Below are 15,937 nucleotides of genomic sequence, written 5' to 3' on the forward strand. Positions count from 1 at the left end.
CAGTCGACCAATATGCTCCTGTTCTGTTGCCCAGGGGTGGCAAATCTCCCTGCTAATGCTGAACACAAATTAATAAAGTGCTGCATCAGCCTCTCTTGTTCCATTACAACGTTATTGTCATGTTTATTTGCACAATTCCCTGTAGGACACTGCTTGGAGTATCTAAAAAGTGAGTTAAGCTCTCTCCTTGGCTCTGCGGGGAGGAAGGGATGCTTGCCATCTCCCCGCGGTACACAGAAACTTTGCAACTTGTACTCACAACAACCCCTACCCATCCACCCAAGTCAAGCCATGGTGTTCTCGCCCTGGATGGAGGCATTCTCTCAAACTGTAATTATCTTCCATTCACACTACTATGAAATGACTAGGTTGTTACCACTGCTTTCATTTCAAAGAACAGTTCTATTATTTGTATTATCTTAGTTTACTAAAAAAAAAAAAAAAGTTAACCTACAGCATTTCCATGAATTAATTACAGGTTGGGGAGAAAACAAACACCAACCTCACCCGTGAAGTTGTTGTAAATCGCATTAGGCTAATTGCTTGAAATCAGAATGTTTCCGTTTGCAGCCTCCCTTGATTACTCCCCTCCCATCTGGTGTCTGTTTGGCTGCATGCTTCCACCCTCATCTGCAAGAGACATATTTTACCCAGAATAAGAGGAAAGTTGAATGAGGGGGAAAAAAAAAAAACAGAGAAAACCACCTCTTTGGAATGTTTGACAGGGAAGGAAAGATATGTTAGTGTTACGATTTTGTTCTTGGCAACACATGGACATACATCCCGATACCTTCCTTATTCCTTTTGCCCCAAAATATTCTCAAGTCATTCAACAAGAGAAGGTTAAGGATCTAAATACCATATAAAGAGGGCACACAGAGGAAATCTGTGTGAAGAATCAGGGTCAGGGGAGCAGTGTGTAAGCAATCTTTTGAAAGACACACAGAATTTCGTCCCCTGGAAAAGTGAGGGAAGAGAATTCCAGGACATGAAAACAGAAAGTGAAAAACACAGAGGCTTTGAGAATTCATGGGGAATGGCAAAGGCTCATGTGGCCTTTTGCACTTCTATTTTTGCATATGTTTTATAATATGTAATACATTAATAGAGTTGTATACATAATTATGAATCTATATATATTGGAGGCGTGCTCTTAAGGAATTAAGAGATAACCTTGGTGCAATGCACAAGGTCAGTGAATGGAGGGGGGACTGCAGACAGAGGCGGGTGGAAGGCCATGGCCATGGTCCAGGTGCAGGGCACTAAGGGAGGCCTGCACAGGACAACAGAGCAGTGGAGGGAGAAAGAAGTGAGGTGCAGGCTAGGCTTTTGAAGTAGCATCAGTTAGGACTTGGTTTTCATTTCCAAGGCAGGCTGTGAGGGGAGTTTGGGGTTCTGAAACTGTTGCTTTGGATAGATGAGAAAGCAATTTTCATGAGACAGATTAAAGGAGAAGAAGAAGATGTGGGGAAGGGTGCACATGATAAGTCTGATTCTGAAAATGTTGAGTTTAGGGTGCCCATGGAACATGTAGGTGGAGCTATTTCTTAAAACAGTTAAAATTTCAACCTGGAACTTGGGGAACTAGCTAAGTAAGTCTTGGGTACATAACCTCTTCTCATAATCACTCATTCCCTTTTCTGTCCATATATTCTTAATCCATCCAGAAAACCTAGAGAGCTCCTCTGTATGTCAGGCCCCAGGCTCACAGGGTTTGGGGAGGGGGCATTGACAAACAGAGGCTGTCCCTGGCCTGATAAGGCAGAGCCCTAGTCCCAGACACTGGGGCCTGGGCTTCTGCCCTGGGGGCTCACACAACAATCTGGATGCCATCGCTCTCAGGCCTCAGGTGAGGAACCCAAAGCCAAGGGCACGCCTCTCGCTCCTGTCACTACGGCCTTCTCTACCCTGCTTGCCACTTCGGGACCCAGATCCACTGGAAATCTTAAGTCAGGGGGCAGTGGGTGATATGTGAATAAAGAAAACCACCAACAAAACCCCCATAAAAAAACACTGGAGAGCCAAGGTGGCTCTCCTGGTGCTTTCTTGCAGTGCCTGGGATGTCAACCAAAACTGTGACAGGATGGAGTCAAACTCAATTCACACCATCAAATATGAGTAAGGAGAGTGTTTGAGTTTTATGTTAAACACAATGTGTTTTCAAACTTCTGCTTGCTCAGGCATCACATGTTGCCCATCCTCAGATTGGAGATTCTAGGAAAACTTGACAGGCCAGTTGATAAGGGCTTTGGCCTAAGGTTCAAGAATGTAGGATTTTGCCTTAACCCTCTCCTGATCCTGAAGCAAGGCATTTAACTTATGGTACCTCAGTCTCCTAGCAATGAAGTGTGTTAACCACCTCATGGAGAAGCAATACAATGCATCTGAACATCGGTTTTAAATTTCAGGCCACAATAATTATTATTCATTTTCAACAGGTTAATCTCTCAAGAATTAGAGGAAAATTTCAGATTGAAAAGTTCAAGAAAACCTAGTTAAAGGATGAGAATAAGATTAACACATTTCACTCTGATAGAATCAGTATCCTCAAAACTCCCCCACCCAACTGGTGCACAAAGCACTTTAGGGTGTCCCCGAGCACCGGGGGTGAGGATAGAATGCACAGAGGGAGCACGGTCAGCAAGCAAACTCTGGGGTCTAGACCAACTAGACCAGGACAACCCTCCTTGTTGAGTTTCAACCTTCAATGGACTTGGTGAACTTGCACTGCTGGGGGAAGAGGAGAGAGGGGGAGTTTCCAGGTGTCCTTTAAAAGGGATTTGGAGACATCAGATCACCCCCTCTGCCCCAAGGGGAGAGCTGGAACCCTTGTGAAGTATATCCCTTGGCCACTGGAGTGGGTTCCGCAGAAATGAGACTGACCTAAAATTCAAAGGTGGGTGTGTGCCAAGTCATAAGAGACCATTATGAGGCACATTTGCCTTTGCTAGTTTATAGGGAGATAAATGAAAGCTGCCAGATAAAATCTGAAGATAAGCACTGTTATGCCCTAAATTGTGTGCCCCAAAATTCATATGTTAAGGGCTTAAGCCCCAATATGACTGCATTTGGAGATGGGGCCTTTCCAGAGGCAATTAAGGTTTAATGAGGTCACAGGGGAGGGGCCCTGATCCAATAGGTGTCCTTATAACAAGAGGGAGAGACCAGGTACAGATACAGAAAGGAAAGGCCGTGTGGGGACACAGCAAGGTGGCCATTTACAAGCCAAGGAGAGAGAACTCAGGAAAAAGCAGACGACTTGGACTTCCCAGCCTCCAGAACTGCTAGAAAATAAATTTCTGTTGTTTAAGTCACCCAGCCTCTGGTATTTTATTACAGCCGCCCTCACACATGAACGCAGGCAGTACAGACACATTTTCTCTTCTAGCACGGGAAACGGATCACTGCTGTTTTCATCCAATCAATCTGTAATCAAAATAAATACAACTTGTTTTGTGAACTTGCTTTTCTTTTTTGCATTCTGTGCTTCTTTTTGTGCCTGGCAATACTTCTGAATCAACCTACCCCCACTGCTCTGTGGTCCCGCATGACTGGCTCACCCTGCTCCAGGGTGGAGGCTCCTACCCTCTCAGACAGCTGAGCAGAGGGGGAGGGCAAAACAGGCTGCGCTCGTGTGCAGCGCTTTGTATAAACTGCCCCACTCACAAGCCATCCGCCTAAGAAAACGATGTGTCTTCTTCAATCCCACTGAGGTGCCCGTCACTGATTTTCTGTTCTGCAATGACACTTCAGGTCAAAGAGGCCAAACAGATAAAACTGCTGTTCTAAAGATTTTTATCCTACTTCTGGGGCAGTTTGGACACACGGTCACAGAGCAGACAGTGGGTAAGTGAAACTGATGGCATCCTCTAAACAAGCAGGGCCCAGAGGGGTACATGAAAATCTCCAGTTGCCTTCATAGTCACGAGACAAGGACCTATCCTAGCTCTTGTGATGCCAGATTGTATATATCACAGCTGATCTCCTTGTCACCACCGAGCCAGACTTAACAGTCACAAGACAGGCTTCCTGACTTCCTGACTTCCACGGTAGACGTTTTCTCCCTAGAGGACCAAACTGGCTGTGACGTAGGATCCTGTGTGGGAGCCAGCAGAGACCCTGAGCTGCAGCTGCAGAATTGTGGTCAGCCTACTGAAAGGTGGCTCAAACTTCCCCAGAATTAGTGTCACCAATGCTAACATTCTCTAAAAGCTGCTCTGAAAGCTGAAGGATAACTTTCTCAGGAGAAATGATGGGAAGTGCTCAGAGGACCACAGTCCCTGTGAACGGAGCAATATCTTCCAGGATTTCAGCTCCAAACCCTCAGACCAGAGACGGGGACAACCTAGGGTCCAAAGGAGTGCTCACCAACTTCAGATCTTTAGGTACATGCTTTGCAATATTTGTCTGGACACCACCTGTAATGGTCAATTTTATGTGTCACCTTGACTGGACCATGGCATGGAGAGCCCAGATATTTGGTCAAACATTATTCTGAGTGCATCTGTAAGGGTGCTTCAGGATAAGATTAACATTTGAATTGGTAGACTGAGTACAGCAGATTGCCCCCTCATGCAATCTTTATGGTTCAGTTATGGCATTGCACTGATTTTTCTTACATTATGGGTGAGAGTGGGTTGGTTATATTACCTGGAAATTTTACTTCACGATTGTAAACATGGAGTTAAAAAACATTTGTCATGAAAAACGGGGGTTGAATCTGACAGAAACCAGAGCCTCCTGCTTTAAAAGAAGTTTGCTGTGGATAAAAAATGTCTTCCCAAGTGGAAACACTAGGGAATAATTTCCTTTCTGGAACCTGCTGGGCCTGGGAACAGCCCACCGAGGCCAAGAACGGGCAGCTGGCTCAGAGGCATGAAAGAGCTCTTTCTTCAGCCCTCACAGGTGAAAAGACACAGAAGCCCCATCTGCTTTTTAAAACTGAAGGAAAGACTCAGCAAACTTCATACGGCCATGTGACCCTTGGCAATTGTTCAACGTAGCCTCAGTTTCCCTAACTGTGTCATGGAGGTAAAAATAGCCCCTCCCATATTGGCTTTCTGTGTGGACTGAACCAGATAAGTAAGATAAAGCCTGTTTAGTGCTTCTCTCAGCATCCCTGAGCATATGATAATCAATGAATGGGAACATGTATCTATTGTATTTATTATCATGCTACAGCACCTTACATTTTACAAAGTCCTTTTTCATAGACTGTTTCCTTTGAGCTTTAACTACATTATCCAAGTCACCTTCCCAACAACTTCAGAAATATTATAGCCTAAGATCTAATAAGGTAGGGGTAACAACAAAGAGTGCGCATGCTCTTTCCACAACACCACGCTGCCTCCACCCATGCAGACATTATCCCTCATTCAATCATTCATTCATTCATTCCACAAGTATTTGTTGAGCAGCTGCGACATTCTAGGCACTGGGCCTCAGCAGTGGAGGCTGACAAGAACACCAACTCCAGGGAGGAGGGGAGGTGCAGGGAGACCCAGGGTGGCTACCATACTTGCCCAGTCACACTGGTAGGCTTTAAACTGGCTTTTGCCACTTGAAATCCATGCTTCTCCATTTATATTTACTCTGTGCAGTTTCAAGGACAAAAGTACACCCTCAGAGGAGGGAGAAGTTCCTGGAGGTGGAAGCTGGGGGTAGTTCTGGAGGGAAAGACTGAACAGGGGAAGGGAAAGCCTCTTGAGGATGTGCTGTCTGCATCCTTTGAAGACCCCTGGAAGAGCCAGAGGCTTGCCCTGGGAGAGAGCCTTCAACACCCACTCAGTCTAAGGATCTGGGACTCACTTAGAGACCATTTCTCAGAGCATAGGCTTTTGCTTTTAACTCTTCCCTTCAAATGTCAAATGTTTTTGCTTCAAGCTCATGATTTTGACTAGTATTTTAACCTTCCAGCTTCCACAGAGGGGTGAGCCTCTGGAACATGGTTCCATGGTTCCATTGTAAATCCTATCCTGTCCTCAATCCGCATGCTCAGAGACGGGATCAAAACCCCTGGACACTGATACACAATTTAGCAATACCAAGTACACAAACAGAACACAGAAAATCTTGGCAGAAGTGTGCCCTGGGTTTGTTTAACCTTGTCCAAGAAGTCACGTGACCCACACTGTCCACTGTTTGAAATCTACAAGGGCCATCTAGGTCTTTGGATGCATGGAAATTTTTTTTCGTCAGGCTTAAAAATATCAAATATAGTCATAAAAAGTGGCCTAACCTGTGCCCAGAAATACATATACTTTTTAAATTATTATGCTTCCAGTTTATTCCACATTACTCTGGTCTCATGACAATTAATAAGAACCCAATTTCTCAGCACTTGACCTTAACAAGGATTTGGGCTGATTCCAAGAACACATGTCCAAGACAAACTTTATTAAATGTCCTTTTTCCTTACTCTGCTATTAAAGAACTTTTAGTTCTGTTATTTTGTACTGAGTTCCTGCTAAAAAATTCTAACTAAAAGGGAGAGCAACATAAAGAAAGGGCCAGTCCTCTATACCACCACATATCATTGGCCCCCACACATTGTCACATATATCACACACCAACTTGAATTTCTAAGTCAATTCCTTGGAGAGAGTTAATACTCACCTGGTCTCATTAAGGCAACACACAGTTACACAGCTTCTCAGTGTGGGACCAATTAACCATTTCCACATAGGCACCAAAATAACCCCACCAGACAGTTGGCCCTCATTATTTATGTTAAGTATTTAATATTAATTATGTTACAAACACTCAAAACAAGAGCTATATTTTCACACCGTGGGTGGTGACTTCCGACATTAGAACAAGTTGTTGTTTTTTTTTTACTGCTCCTATGCTTTGTTTGTAATTTGTGCACCAAAATGCAAAACTATCTATAACTTTCCACTTGAAGTATTTTTGCAAATGAGCTGTTAAAGTGACATAATATGCTTGAACATCTTTTCGCATCTGAAAGGGAGAGTGGCTAATATAAGGGGAAATACCATTTATCAAATGTCAAATATAGTCATAAAAAGTGACCTAACCTGTGCCCAGATAATTGGATTGACCCCCAAATCTCACGGCAAACTCCCCAGCACAGGCAGCAATGGCAACAGCATGAACCAATAAGCACAAGTTTCTGAAGGCTGAATAATGTTAGAAATCTATTCCCACAGTTGAGTTCCTTATTGATCAATGACATTTTTGAGGTATACTCTTAGGGATGAACAGCATATCTTAATCACTAATTGTTTGATTGAGCCTTGATAGCACCATAATTTCCCAATAGTGAGGGTACTTAATCCTAAAGAACTGCAAAGGAAAAAGGTCAACCTTTTTTTTTTTTTTTTTTTGGAAGGCTATAAAGAATGAGAATCATTCCTGTTGGATCATAATAGTTTAGAAATGGTTAGGTCCAAAGGAATTGTTTAAGTTGCATGACCTCCAAATCCTGTCTCCAAAACAAAAGGTCTGAAGCCCCGGCATTGGCTTTCACCTGTGTTTTTCTCTTCACTTCTCCCTTTCCTCATTCACCAGGGCCCCAACTGCCTGTCAAAGCAGGATTAGAATCCTGAGGCCATCCCCCAAGTGGCTGGATCCAAGGCTGCATCCACACAGACCCGCAGCATGGCTGCTCTGAGTGTTCACGTCAGTCTGCTGAGAGGGCTGGGCTCCACACACCAGGGAAAACACACTCCTTGGTGCTCAACCCTGGGTTTCTCATCAGCACAATGATGTCCCAATGACTGGTGGACCAATGTGAAAGCAGAAAAAGAAAACTTTTCCTTCAATCCAAAAGAAAATGACCCATAAGGGCCACAAGATGACAGCCATAGGCTACCGTTGGCTATTACAATGTGCTTCCTGAACTGCAGCAGGGCACGGAAAGGAGAGTAATGGTCAAGTCCTCATCTGGAAGGGGGGGTGTGGGGCACTCCCTCTCTTCTGAGTTTCATCCCAGCACCTCTCTGTTCAGTGCCATTTTCCCTTGTTTGGACTGGGACCCAACCAGGGTAATTCTGCCCAGCTCAGCATTTGTTTCCAAGTTTCGTGTCCATCTTCATAAAAGTTTCCATATTTCTTTAGGGTTACTTTCAAGTCATTTTTTTGTTTGTTTGTTTGGTTTGTTTTGAAAGAAAAAAGGCTTTTGCTCTGTAATAATCAACCCAGAAAGACAAAAAGGGCAAAGGCTTTTGTTACCAAATATTCAGCTCCCAAATGTTGAGTCACCATCACGGGGCTCCCTGGACATCACCACCTTTCAAAGCACAGCATTGGCATCCTTTTCCCCGGCACAGCCATTTTAACCTCACAGCCAACTCCACTCCTGTACTTCTGTATCACATGCCTTATGAAGAAAGGGTTGGCACAGCCTGGCCACAAGAGAATGCCATCAGTTTTGAAAATCAGCAACACTGGGGCAAGGTCCTTTTCTGATCAAGAAATGCAGCTGCCAAAAAAGGAATTCGTATCTGCCTCCCCACAAACAAAAATTTAGGTACAATGTGTCTGAGTTGGTGGGAGGGTAAAGAGGAGTTTATATGGTTTGTGCCACCAGATTCTCTAAAACACAAATGGTCAAACAGTAACAACAGCAACCCTGGGTAAGCCCGCAATGTGGCTCTCAGAGTATATTCCCATTACTCCAGGGTGTCTCATACTCTCAGCGGAATGACTTTTAAGCTTAATACAAAGTGAGAACTGCCACAGGGTAGTATATTCCTTTCTGTCTGAAAAGAGTAGCCCATGAAGTAATCATGGCAAGAAGCAAGATGTATTTTATCTCCTCAATGGCAGCACAGTGCCTCTTCTGATTGAAAATTTTAAATTTATTCCAGAATACATAACTCCTGCTTGCTGTGCATTTCCATCCCACCCTCCTGAAGGCAGGGATGGTCCTGACTGTCAGAAATGCCAGCTTAACCCAGCAGGAAGCTTTGTCACTGGCATCCCAGCCTAGCCAGTCTCTTGGCTGAAATAAGTAGGAGCGCACCAATGCTAACATTTGAATATCCAGAAGAAGGAGAGAGAGAGGTCTGAGTTCTGAAGAGTGATTTGCACCCATCACCACTTGCTTTCCAGACGCTGTGCACTGTGGCCAAATAGCAGTGTCCCTCATCAGGCTGCCCCTGAGTTCTGGCCACCAGTGATGATGATGACAAGAGAGAGAATGAGAGAGAGAGAGAGACAGAGAGAGAGAGAGAGAGAGAGAGAGAGAGACAGAGAGAGAGAGAGAGAGAGAGAAGCTGCTGAGAGGGTTCATTGCGGAGCAGGCTGCTCCGAAATGCCCAGCACTCCTATACCTCTTCAGACATTAGTATGTGCTGGTCAGAATAAGCCAAATTTTAAACAGTCCCAAGCACATCCAAAAAAGCTCCTCTGCCTGCAGCTCCTCTGTTTCAAGTCTCAGTCTAAATTGTGGCATCTGACAAACCTCAGTGAGAGTTTGCAGAAATATTAAGGAATGAACCTTTGCCAGAACTGAAACCGAGATGAATGCAACATCAAATACACTGAGGACCTCGTGGGCTTGCAGCCCAAGCACTGGGACTTGGCTATGCGCATATCAACAAAGGCAGGATTTGCCCCAGCAACTTGGAGCAGAGATTTAGAGCAGAGACTAGAGTGTGGCACTCTTGAAAATGCAAAGGTTTCAGGTGGGGGGGCAAAAAGGAAAATGAAGAGAAAGCAACAGATTTAAATGCAATCTAAACATTTGAGCCACTCTTTCAATCTCAGAAATTCCACCAAGATTTGGGTGATCCTAATGGTCTTCAAACTGTGTTGGAAAATGTCACAATAGATGTTTGAAGTAAAATCCAGTAAGTTTGCCAAAAGACCAATTGTTTAAAATTGGCAGCATTCCAGACGACTTACTAGGCTGCATACTGCCCGGGGCTGAGAGAGCAAGTTAATTATCACCTTATTGATAAAGGGTAATTTTTTAAAGCTCATGGTGAGGCTTTTGTGACTCATTAATTAAAATTTAGAGTAATTTACTAAACACAGTAGTGACTTCTGTTACATTATATATGTACCAAACCATTTGAGTTTTCTCCCAGGGGCTGTTTTTAATCCCTGGTGTCTCCTCACCTGTCTGCCCTTGAAGGCAACAAAAATATTAAAAACATGTAAAGCTCAAACTAGCCTTTTGGGATATTGCAGGACTAAGACGTCCAAGGAGGCACTTAATCAAAACTCATTCCTAGAAATTTGTCCACCAAAACGAAGAAGCCCGTGTGCTCACAGCAAATGGGAAAGCTTTCACAAACTCCATCTCCAAAATGTTAGACTGAATTTTATGTTCTTTGATAATTACATGGGAAGCGTTCTCCCCTCATCTTTTCCCCTTCCCTCGCACACCATCCCCAACTGAAAGCAGAAGGCTGGGGAAAGAAGCTGCATGTGATAAAACTGGGGCACTTGGAATCTGAAGCCCCCAGCCCCATAGGGGCAGTGTCCCTCCTGCTTGCTTCAGGGCACGTGGGTCGCACGCCAGGGCCACCTGGAGTCACTGCCGTGCTGAGGCTGCCAGGGGTACAGGCTGGGGAGGACGGGCATCCTACAGAGCTCTACCTGTCCCCAGGGAGCGAGTTCCCAGCTGTGGCCCCACCTCTGTGCGAACCCAATGCCGGTTCTACCCTGTCTTAAGAGGCAAGAGTGTGGGTGTGTGACATGTGCTCCCGACACGCAAACTGTAAGCAGACCAGCAAAACACTCTAAAATCTAACTCCCCAAATATTCAGTAAGGTTGTTTCTGAGTATTTCTTGTTTTGATTTAAAGGGACTTGAGTCATGTGTTCCTTGAACTTGAAGTATTTGAGATTCAAAACTGAGATTAAAAAAATAATAATAATAAAAGCCACCACTTTCTGAGAACTTGAATACAACCTGATTTTCACAGCATTTAAAGTTTAAAAAATTTTAAATTTCTATCCTTGTACTTTGAGACATCGCTTGAATTTTTATAATAAACATATTATTTAACATTTTTAAAAGTCATTACTTTTTCAAATTTTCAATTAAAAATGTTCTTAAAGCTGGATGACAGTCCTTGAGTTGGCTCAGTTTCCAGCCCCCTGGTCTGCCTGTCTCACCGGCTGCTGGTTGGGTGGCTGGGGTGGGGGTGGGGGTAGCCCACGACCCCAGCCCCCAGGAGTCAAGAACCAGAAAGTGAAACTGCTTCTGCTGGTTTCACTTGCCTGAAACCACACCACCAAAAGCAAATAAATGACAGGCAACAATTTATTCTGGTTTCCCTCATTGTTTTCTTTTCTCTCTACTATTGTTCATTTACTTTTTTCCTTCCTTTTTGCAGCAAAATAAAAGTAATTTTGATGGCATGGGGAAGAAATATAAACATGTTAAACATAAAAGAACAGTTTTTGTGGGATTTTCCCTTTTCTTATACGTCCACAAATTAAGCAGACAGATAAATTTACCAAAATATTAGAGTCCTTCCACAAACACAATTTAAAGAGCTAAAGAAAACATTCAGATTTTTAAAACTATCTGTCACAGATATGTTTAAAAGGTAAAGATTTTGAAGCAACTAAACTTTCCTAAAACTGACAGTTCTGTATTAATATTTTATTTGAGTTTACAGGCTCACTGAGTAATCTTTTCTAGGTAATCTTCACCCAGTTGCTTTTGCTCAAATACCCGCCTTATTTTTTCAGACTAGTTCTACCAAGCAGCAACAACAAAAATGCTCCATGCAGGTATGGTGCCCCTGGATAGCTTACTTTACCGCACTGTAAATTCCTTCACAGTTATTTTTATGCTTTCACTCCAAATATGGTTTTATTTAAAAAGAAAGAAGTCTTGGGGGGGGGGGGAACAACTATGTCTCTCCCCCTCTAAAAATGAATCCTTTAGTTGAAAAGGAAAAACAACAGAGTACACAACCATCTCGATTCTGAAGCACCTGGATTTCTTTCCCAAGCCACAATGTCTGAGACCAACCAAAAAGCTACTTTCTCAGAAAGCTACTGATCGTCTAACCCTCTACAGTACTGTCATGGGATATAGAGACAACACCGTGAGCCACCTCTCATTTACTGTTACAGGTGGTGGGAAGAATTTTGACTTAGTACCTCAACTATCAGTGAAATGACTTACACGAAGCCTGCACCTCACCCTCACATCCACAGTCCTCTCCTGCTCAGCAAACAACCTGGAGAGGGAGCCTTGTGCCACTAGGAGGGACACGTGAAAATGCGTTCAAGCCACACAACGCCCCACCTGGGAAGCAGGTGACACTGTGTATTTGAATTTGGGAAAACTGCTCCTGACACTCCATATTCACCTGCTTTTTGTTTTTCCCCAAACTAACCAGCACCAGCAACTAGCAATAAACAGTATTCTCATCTATCCTGGTAAATTAGGCAACACCAGCACAAAGACATATAAAATATTTCATCTGGTATACAAAAATTTAATTTAATTTAAAAAACCACTCTTGCATGTTCACAACATACTGATTTTAAAAATTAAATTTTAGGTAAATATTTTTATCCCAAGACATACTGAAACATTTTTAATTAAAAAACAAAGCAAAGCAAAATCATCATAAAAAATTAAAAAAAAAAAAAAAGCTAACCAGTTATTTGAGTTCACATTTGAGGAAAAAAACCAACTTTCTACATATTTAAATGCAGAGTTAAAGAGTAGTAAACACATATATACCCCAAATTTATAAACTATATAATTCTATACTACATATTTCCCTCTGAGATCTGATTAAGAAATCAAACATTGTCTTTTGAGCAGAAGGAACTAAAGTTTACCTGCCGCCCCCAGTGGTTTTAATACAGAACCTTCATGCAGGGCTAGAGAGGCAGGCATGCAACCCAGAAAAATTGAAACAGGTAACCTGTCATGCTGACAGTAGAAAGAGAATGATCCCTTGTCCACGGCACACCCTCCAATTGTGTATCTCCCTTACCTACAGCTTGTTCACCAGAGCCCTGATCAGGTTCTTTACCAGGCTGGGAATGTTGACTCAGAAGACAGAAGACTTTCGGTACCTGCAAACCGAGTATTGCAAAAGCTAATCTTCCACCCGTGTGTTAGTAGCTCACAGTTAGTCTCCAGCAGCCCTGCTCTCCGGCTGCAAACATCTCATTAGACTAATGCATTCAGCACAGGCAGAAAACTCGATTTACCATAGCTACAGCAATGAATTTCCATTACAGTGACAGCTTCAACCACATCATGTCCGGAAAACCAGCCAACCACTGGCTTTTAAAGAACACACACATTTTACATGCAGAAAACGAGGCGTGTGTGTGTGTGCGTGTATATGTGTGTGTGTGTTTCATGTTTCCTTCCTCTTAGCAGCCCAACTAAGAGAAATGTGCAGTGTAGCTTTTTGCCGACATGAGCTGAAAGGTAATGACACTTCTGCTTCTTCGGTAGTTACGTTCTTGTAATAAACTGAATTATGTTACAATTGTCAGAAGGGGTGTTTCCAACATTTCGGTTTTCATTACCCCTCCTCTGTTGCCATAGAAACCAGACTGTAACATCATCTCTTTGTCCCAGTCCTGCAGCAGTGTGGGCCAGCACCAGGCTTACAAGATAACTGGTGAGCTGAAGGAGTAAATGTTTGACTTTGGACAAATAAGACAAAAAGGAATATTCTAATGTCACCATTGTTCAGGAGAGATTGTATGTTTGCCGGAGGAGTGTGTCCACTGGTGTCCTACAGAGCTCTACCCAGCCCGAGGGAGCGAGTTCCCAGCTGTGGCCCCCACCTCTGCCCGGACCCAATACCGTGTCTTAAGAGGTGACAGTGTGGGTGTGTGACGCAGTCATATATAGTAACTCTACAGCTGCATACAACACGTGTGGTCAGTTCATTAAAAAACAGTTTCTTGATTTGGGCTCCAGATCCGCTTGTGCAAGTGCAGAGTGTTTCTGTGCCCACAAGCGTGGCCGGGGCCTGCATGGGGTGGAACACTCAGTCCTCCCGCAGGGAAAGGGCTACTATTCATCCTCTGTGCTCCGTGGTGTTCTCTGCGACAAACCAATTTACGCTGGAAAAGGGACTTTTTCTTCTTTTTTCTTGTAAAGTGGAGCAAGGCCCCCATTGCCCATTTCATTCACACCATTCTGGGGTATTATTCCCAAGTATTTCCTACAAGAAGAAACATTCCTTCAATAAATATGTGGCCACCTGTGGGCTTACTACTGGGACTGAGCAGCAAGCAACTTTAGCCAGGAGTAAAACACCAACTAGGGCTAATTAAGGCTTCGGCCACAACTTGGACCATTACTGAGAGTGAAAAAAATAGAGTTACAACTTGAGATTTTTCTGAATATATAGGCAGAGTCATATTAGAAAGAATAAAAAATCTCTCTCCTCAAATTGTGATCACAGGAAGAAAATTTTTAATTTTTGAAGTCAAAGCATTGTATTCATTGAGCAAAAAGTAAATTAGCTATTTATTTAATCATCTAATTGTATTGTTTTGTTTTCTGTGGGGAAAGGCAAATTTAGTTGTTGTTTTTTATTTTGGTCATTGAATATAAGTTAATTTCATTAAAGGAGTAGGAGGGAGAGGAGGGGGAGGAAGAGGAGAATAAAAGAAAACAGGACCTAGTAAGGTTAAAAGGAGAAAACTGCGAGTACCTTCAACACCACTGGCGTTGCCTTCCCCTGAGGTTCCTAGAAATGACAACCTCAACTTTGGATAGCAACGAAAAGGATTTCTTTGAAGATAAATTAGATGAAGAAAGTGTGATCCTCACATTGGCTCCAGTTAATGAGGAAGATAATGAAGAACATCAAATGGAACCAAGTGTTTCTTCAACCTCAGGAGCCAACCTGAAGATGCCTCAGACAAACAATACAGCTCATCTTCCTCAAATGAATGAACAATTCAAAGCTTACCCAAAACCAATTTTTCCCTTGCCAACCATTTTACCTTCGATTAATAAAGTGCATGGTGACACTCTGAGGCACTGGTGCCAACAAATTAATATGAGTACCGAAGGCAAGAAAATAGATATTTATATGAGGCTGAAGGAACATGCTTACTCTGAAGAAAAACAAGAGGGTGAGGAATATGGAAACGACGTAAAGTTTACTGCTGAAACACCACAGGAGGCCACATTGCAATCATGTTCGATGAAATGCAAGATGGTGACCAAGAGAGCAAGGAGTAATAAAAATAATAAGATGAGCAACAGAGAACAAGAGACCAATACAGTTGACGTGACAACTTCAGCTCAGGAGGCCATGTTGGCAGCATGGTCAAGAATTGCTGCAAGAGCTGTGCAACCTAAGGCTGTGAATTCATGTTCCATTCCGGTTCCTGTTGAGAAATTTCTGCTGCAAACATCTGGTGTCAGGTGGTGCATGGTCCATGGCAGACCTCTCTTGGCAGACAAAGAAGGGTGGGTTCGCCTGCAGTTCCATGCCGGTCAGGCCTAGGTGCCTGACACTCCCAAGAAGATGATATCTCTCCTCTTGTTACCAGCCTGCACTTTCCCATCCTCAGACCTAGAAGGTAATATGTTATGCCCTGAATGTGTTAAGAGGAATAAAAGGATGATGGAAAGATTAATTAAAATGAAGAAGAAGAAGAAACTTCATTTGAACACACCCTTATAATTCCTTTTGGATGGGCCATGTCTCAATAAAGAATAAATGGTGGAATGCTCATAAAAAAAAAGAAAAGAAAAGAAAACAGGACCCAGTAGATGATTTCAGTTTGGCCAGCATCTCTGTCTCAGCCACAGCGGTCAACTGTGTGCCAGTGACCACGAACACAATCCCACACTGCACTCAACAAAGCACCTGGAGTGGTCTGAGATGCTAAACCAGTCTACACTTTAAAATGTTTCTTCAGGTTAAAAAAAAAAATCTTCCTTACATAATCTAAATATTTTCCAAATCCTATAAAAGAAGACTTGACAGAATCTGTCTGAAATAAAG

The 15,937-nt window shown here is 43.1% G+C and overlaps 1 protein-coding gene and 1 pseudogene across 1 annotated transcript in view; one reads left to right on the plus strand and one right to left on the minus strand.

Annotated features, from left to right (window-relative positions):
• SCML4 (Scm polycomb group protein like 4) overlaps window positions 1–13,044 on the minus strand; it is a 101,726-nt gene extending 88,682 nt beyond the window's left edge. Inside the window, exon 1 of the mRNA XM_090279727.1 lies at window positions 12,941–13,044. The gene's annotated coding sequence lies outside the window, so the exon portion shown is untranslated. The remainder of the gene's footprint in view (window positions 1–12,940) is intronic.
• Window positions 13,045–14,671: 1,627 nt separating this feature from the next.
• On the plus strand, window positions 14,672–15,613 carry LOC150007573 (developmental pluripotency-associated protein 2 pseudogene; annotated as a pseudogene).
• Window positions 15,614–15,937: the final 324 nt, after the last annotated feature.

Source organism: Furipterus horrens, unplaced genomic scaffold, assembly GCF_987537825.1.
Source record: "Furipterus horrens unplaced genomic scaffold, mFurHor1.1.pri manual_scaffold_6, whole genome shotgun sequence".
NCBI lineage: Eukaryota > Metazoa > Chordata > Mammalia > Chiroptera > Furipteridae > Furipterus > Furipterus horrens.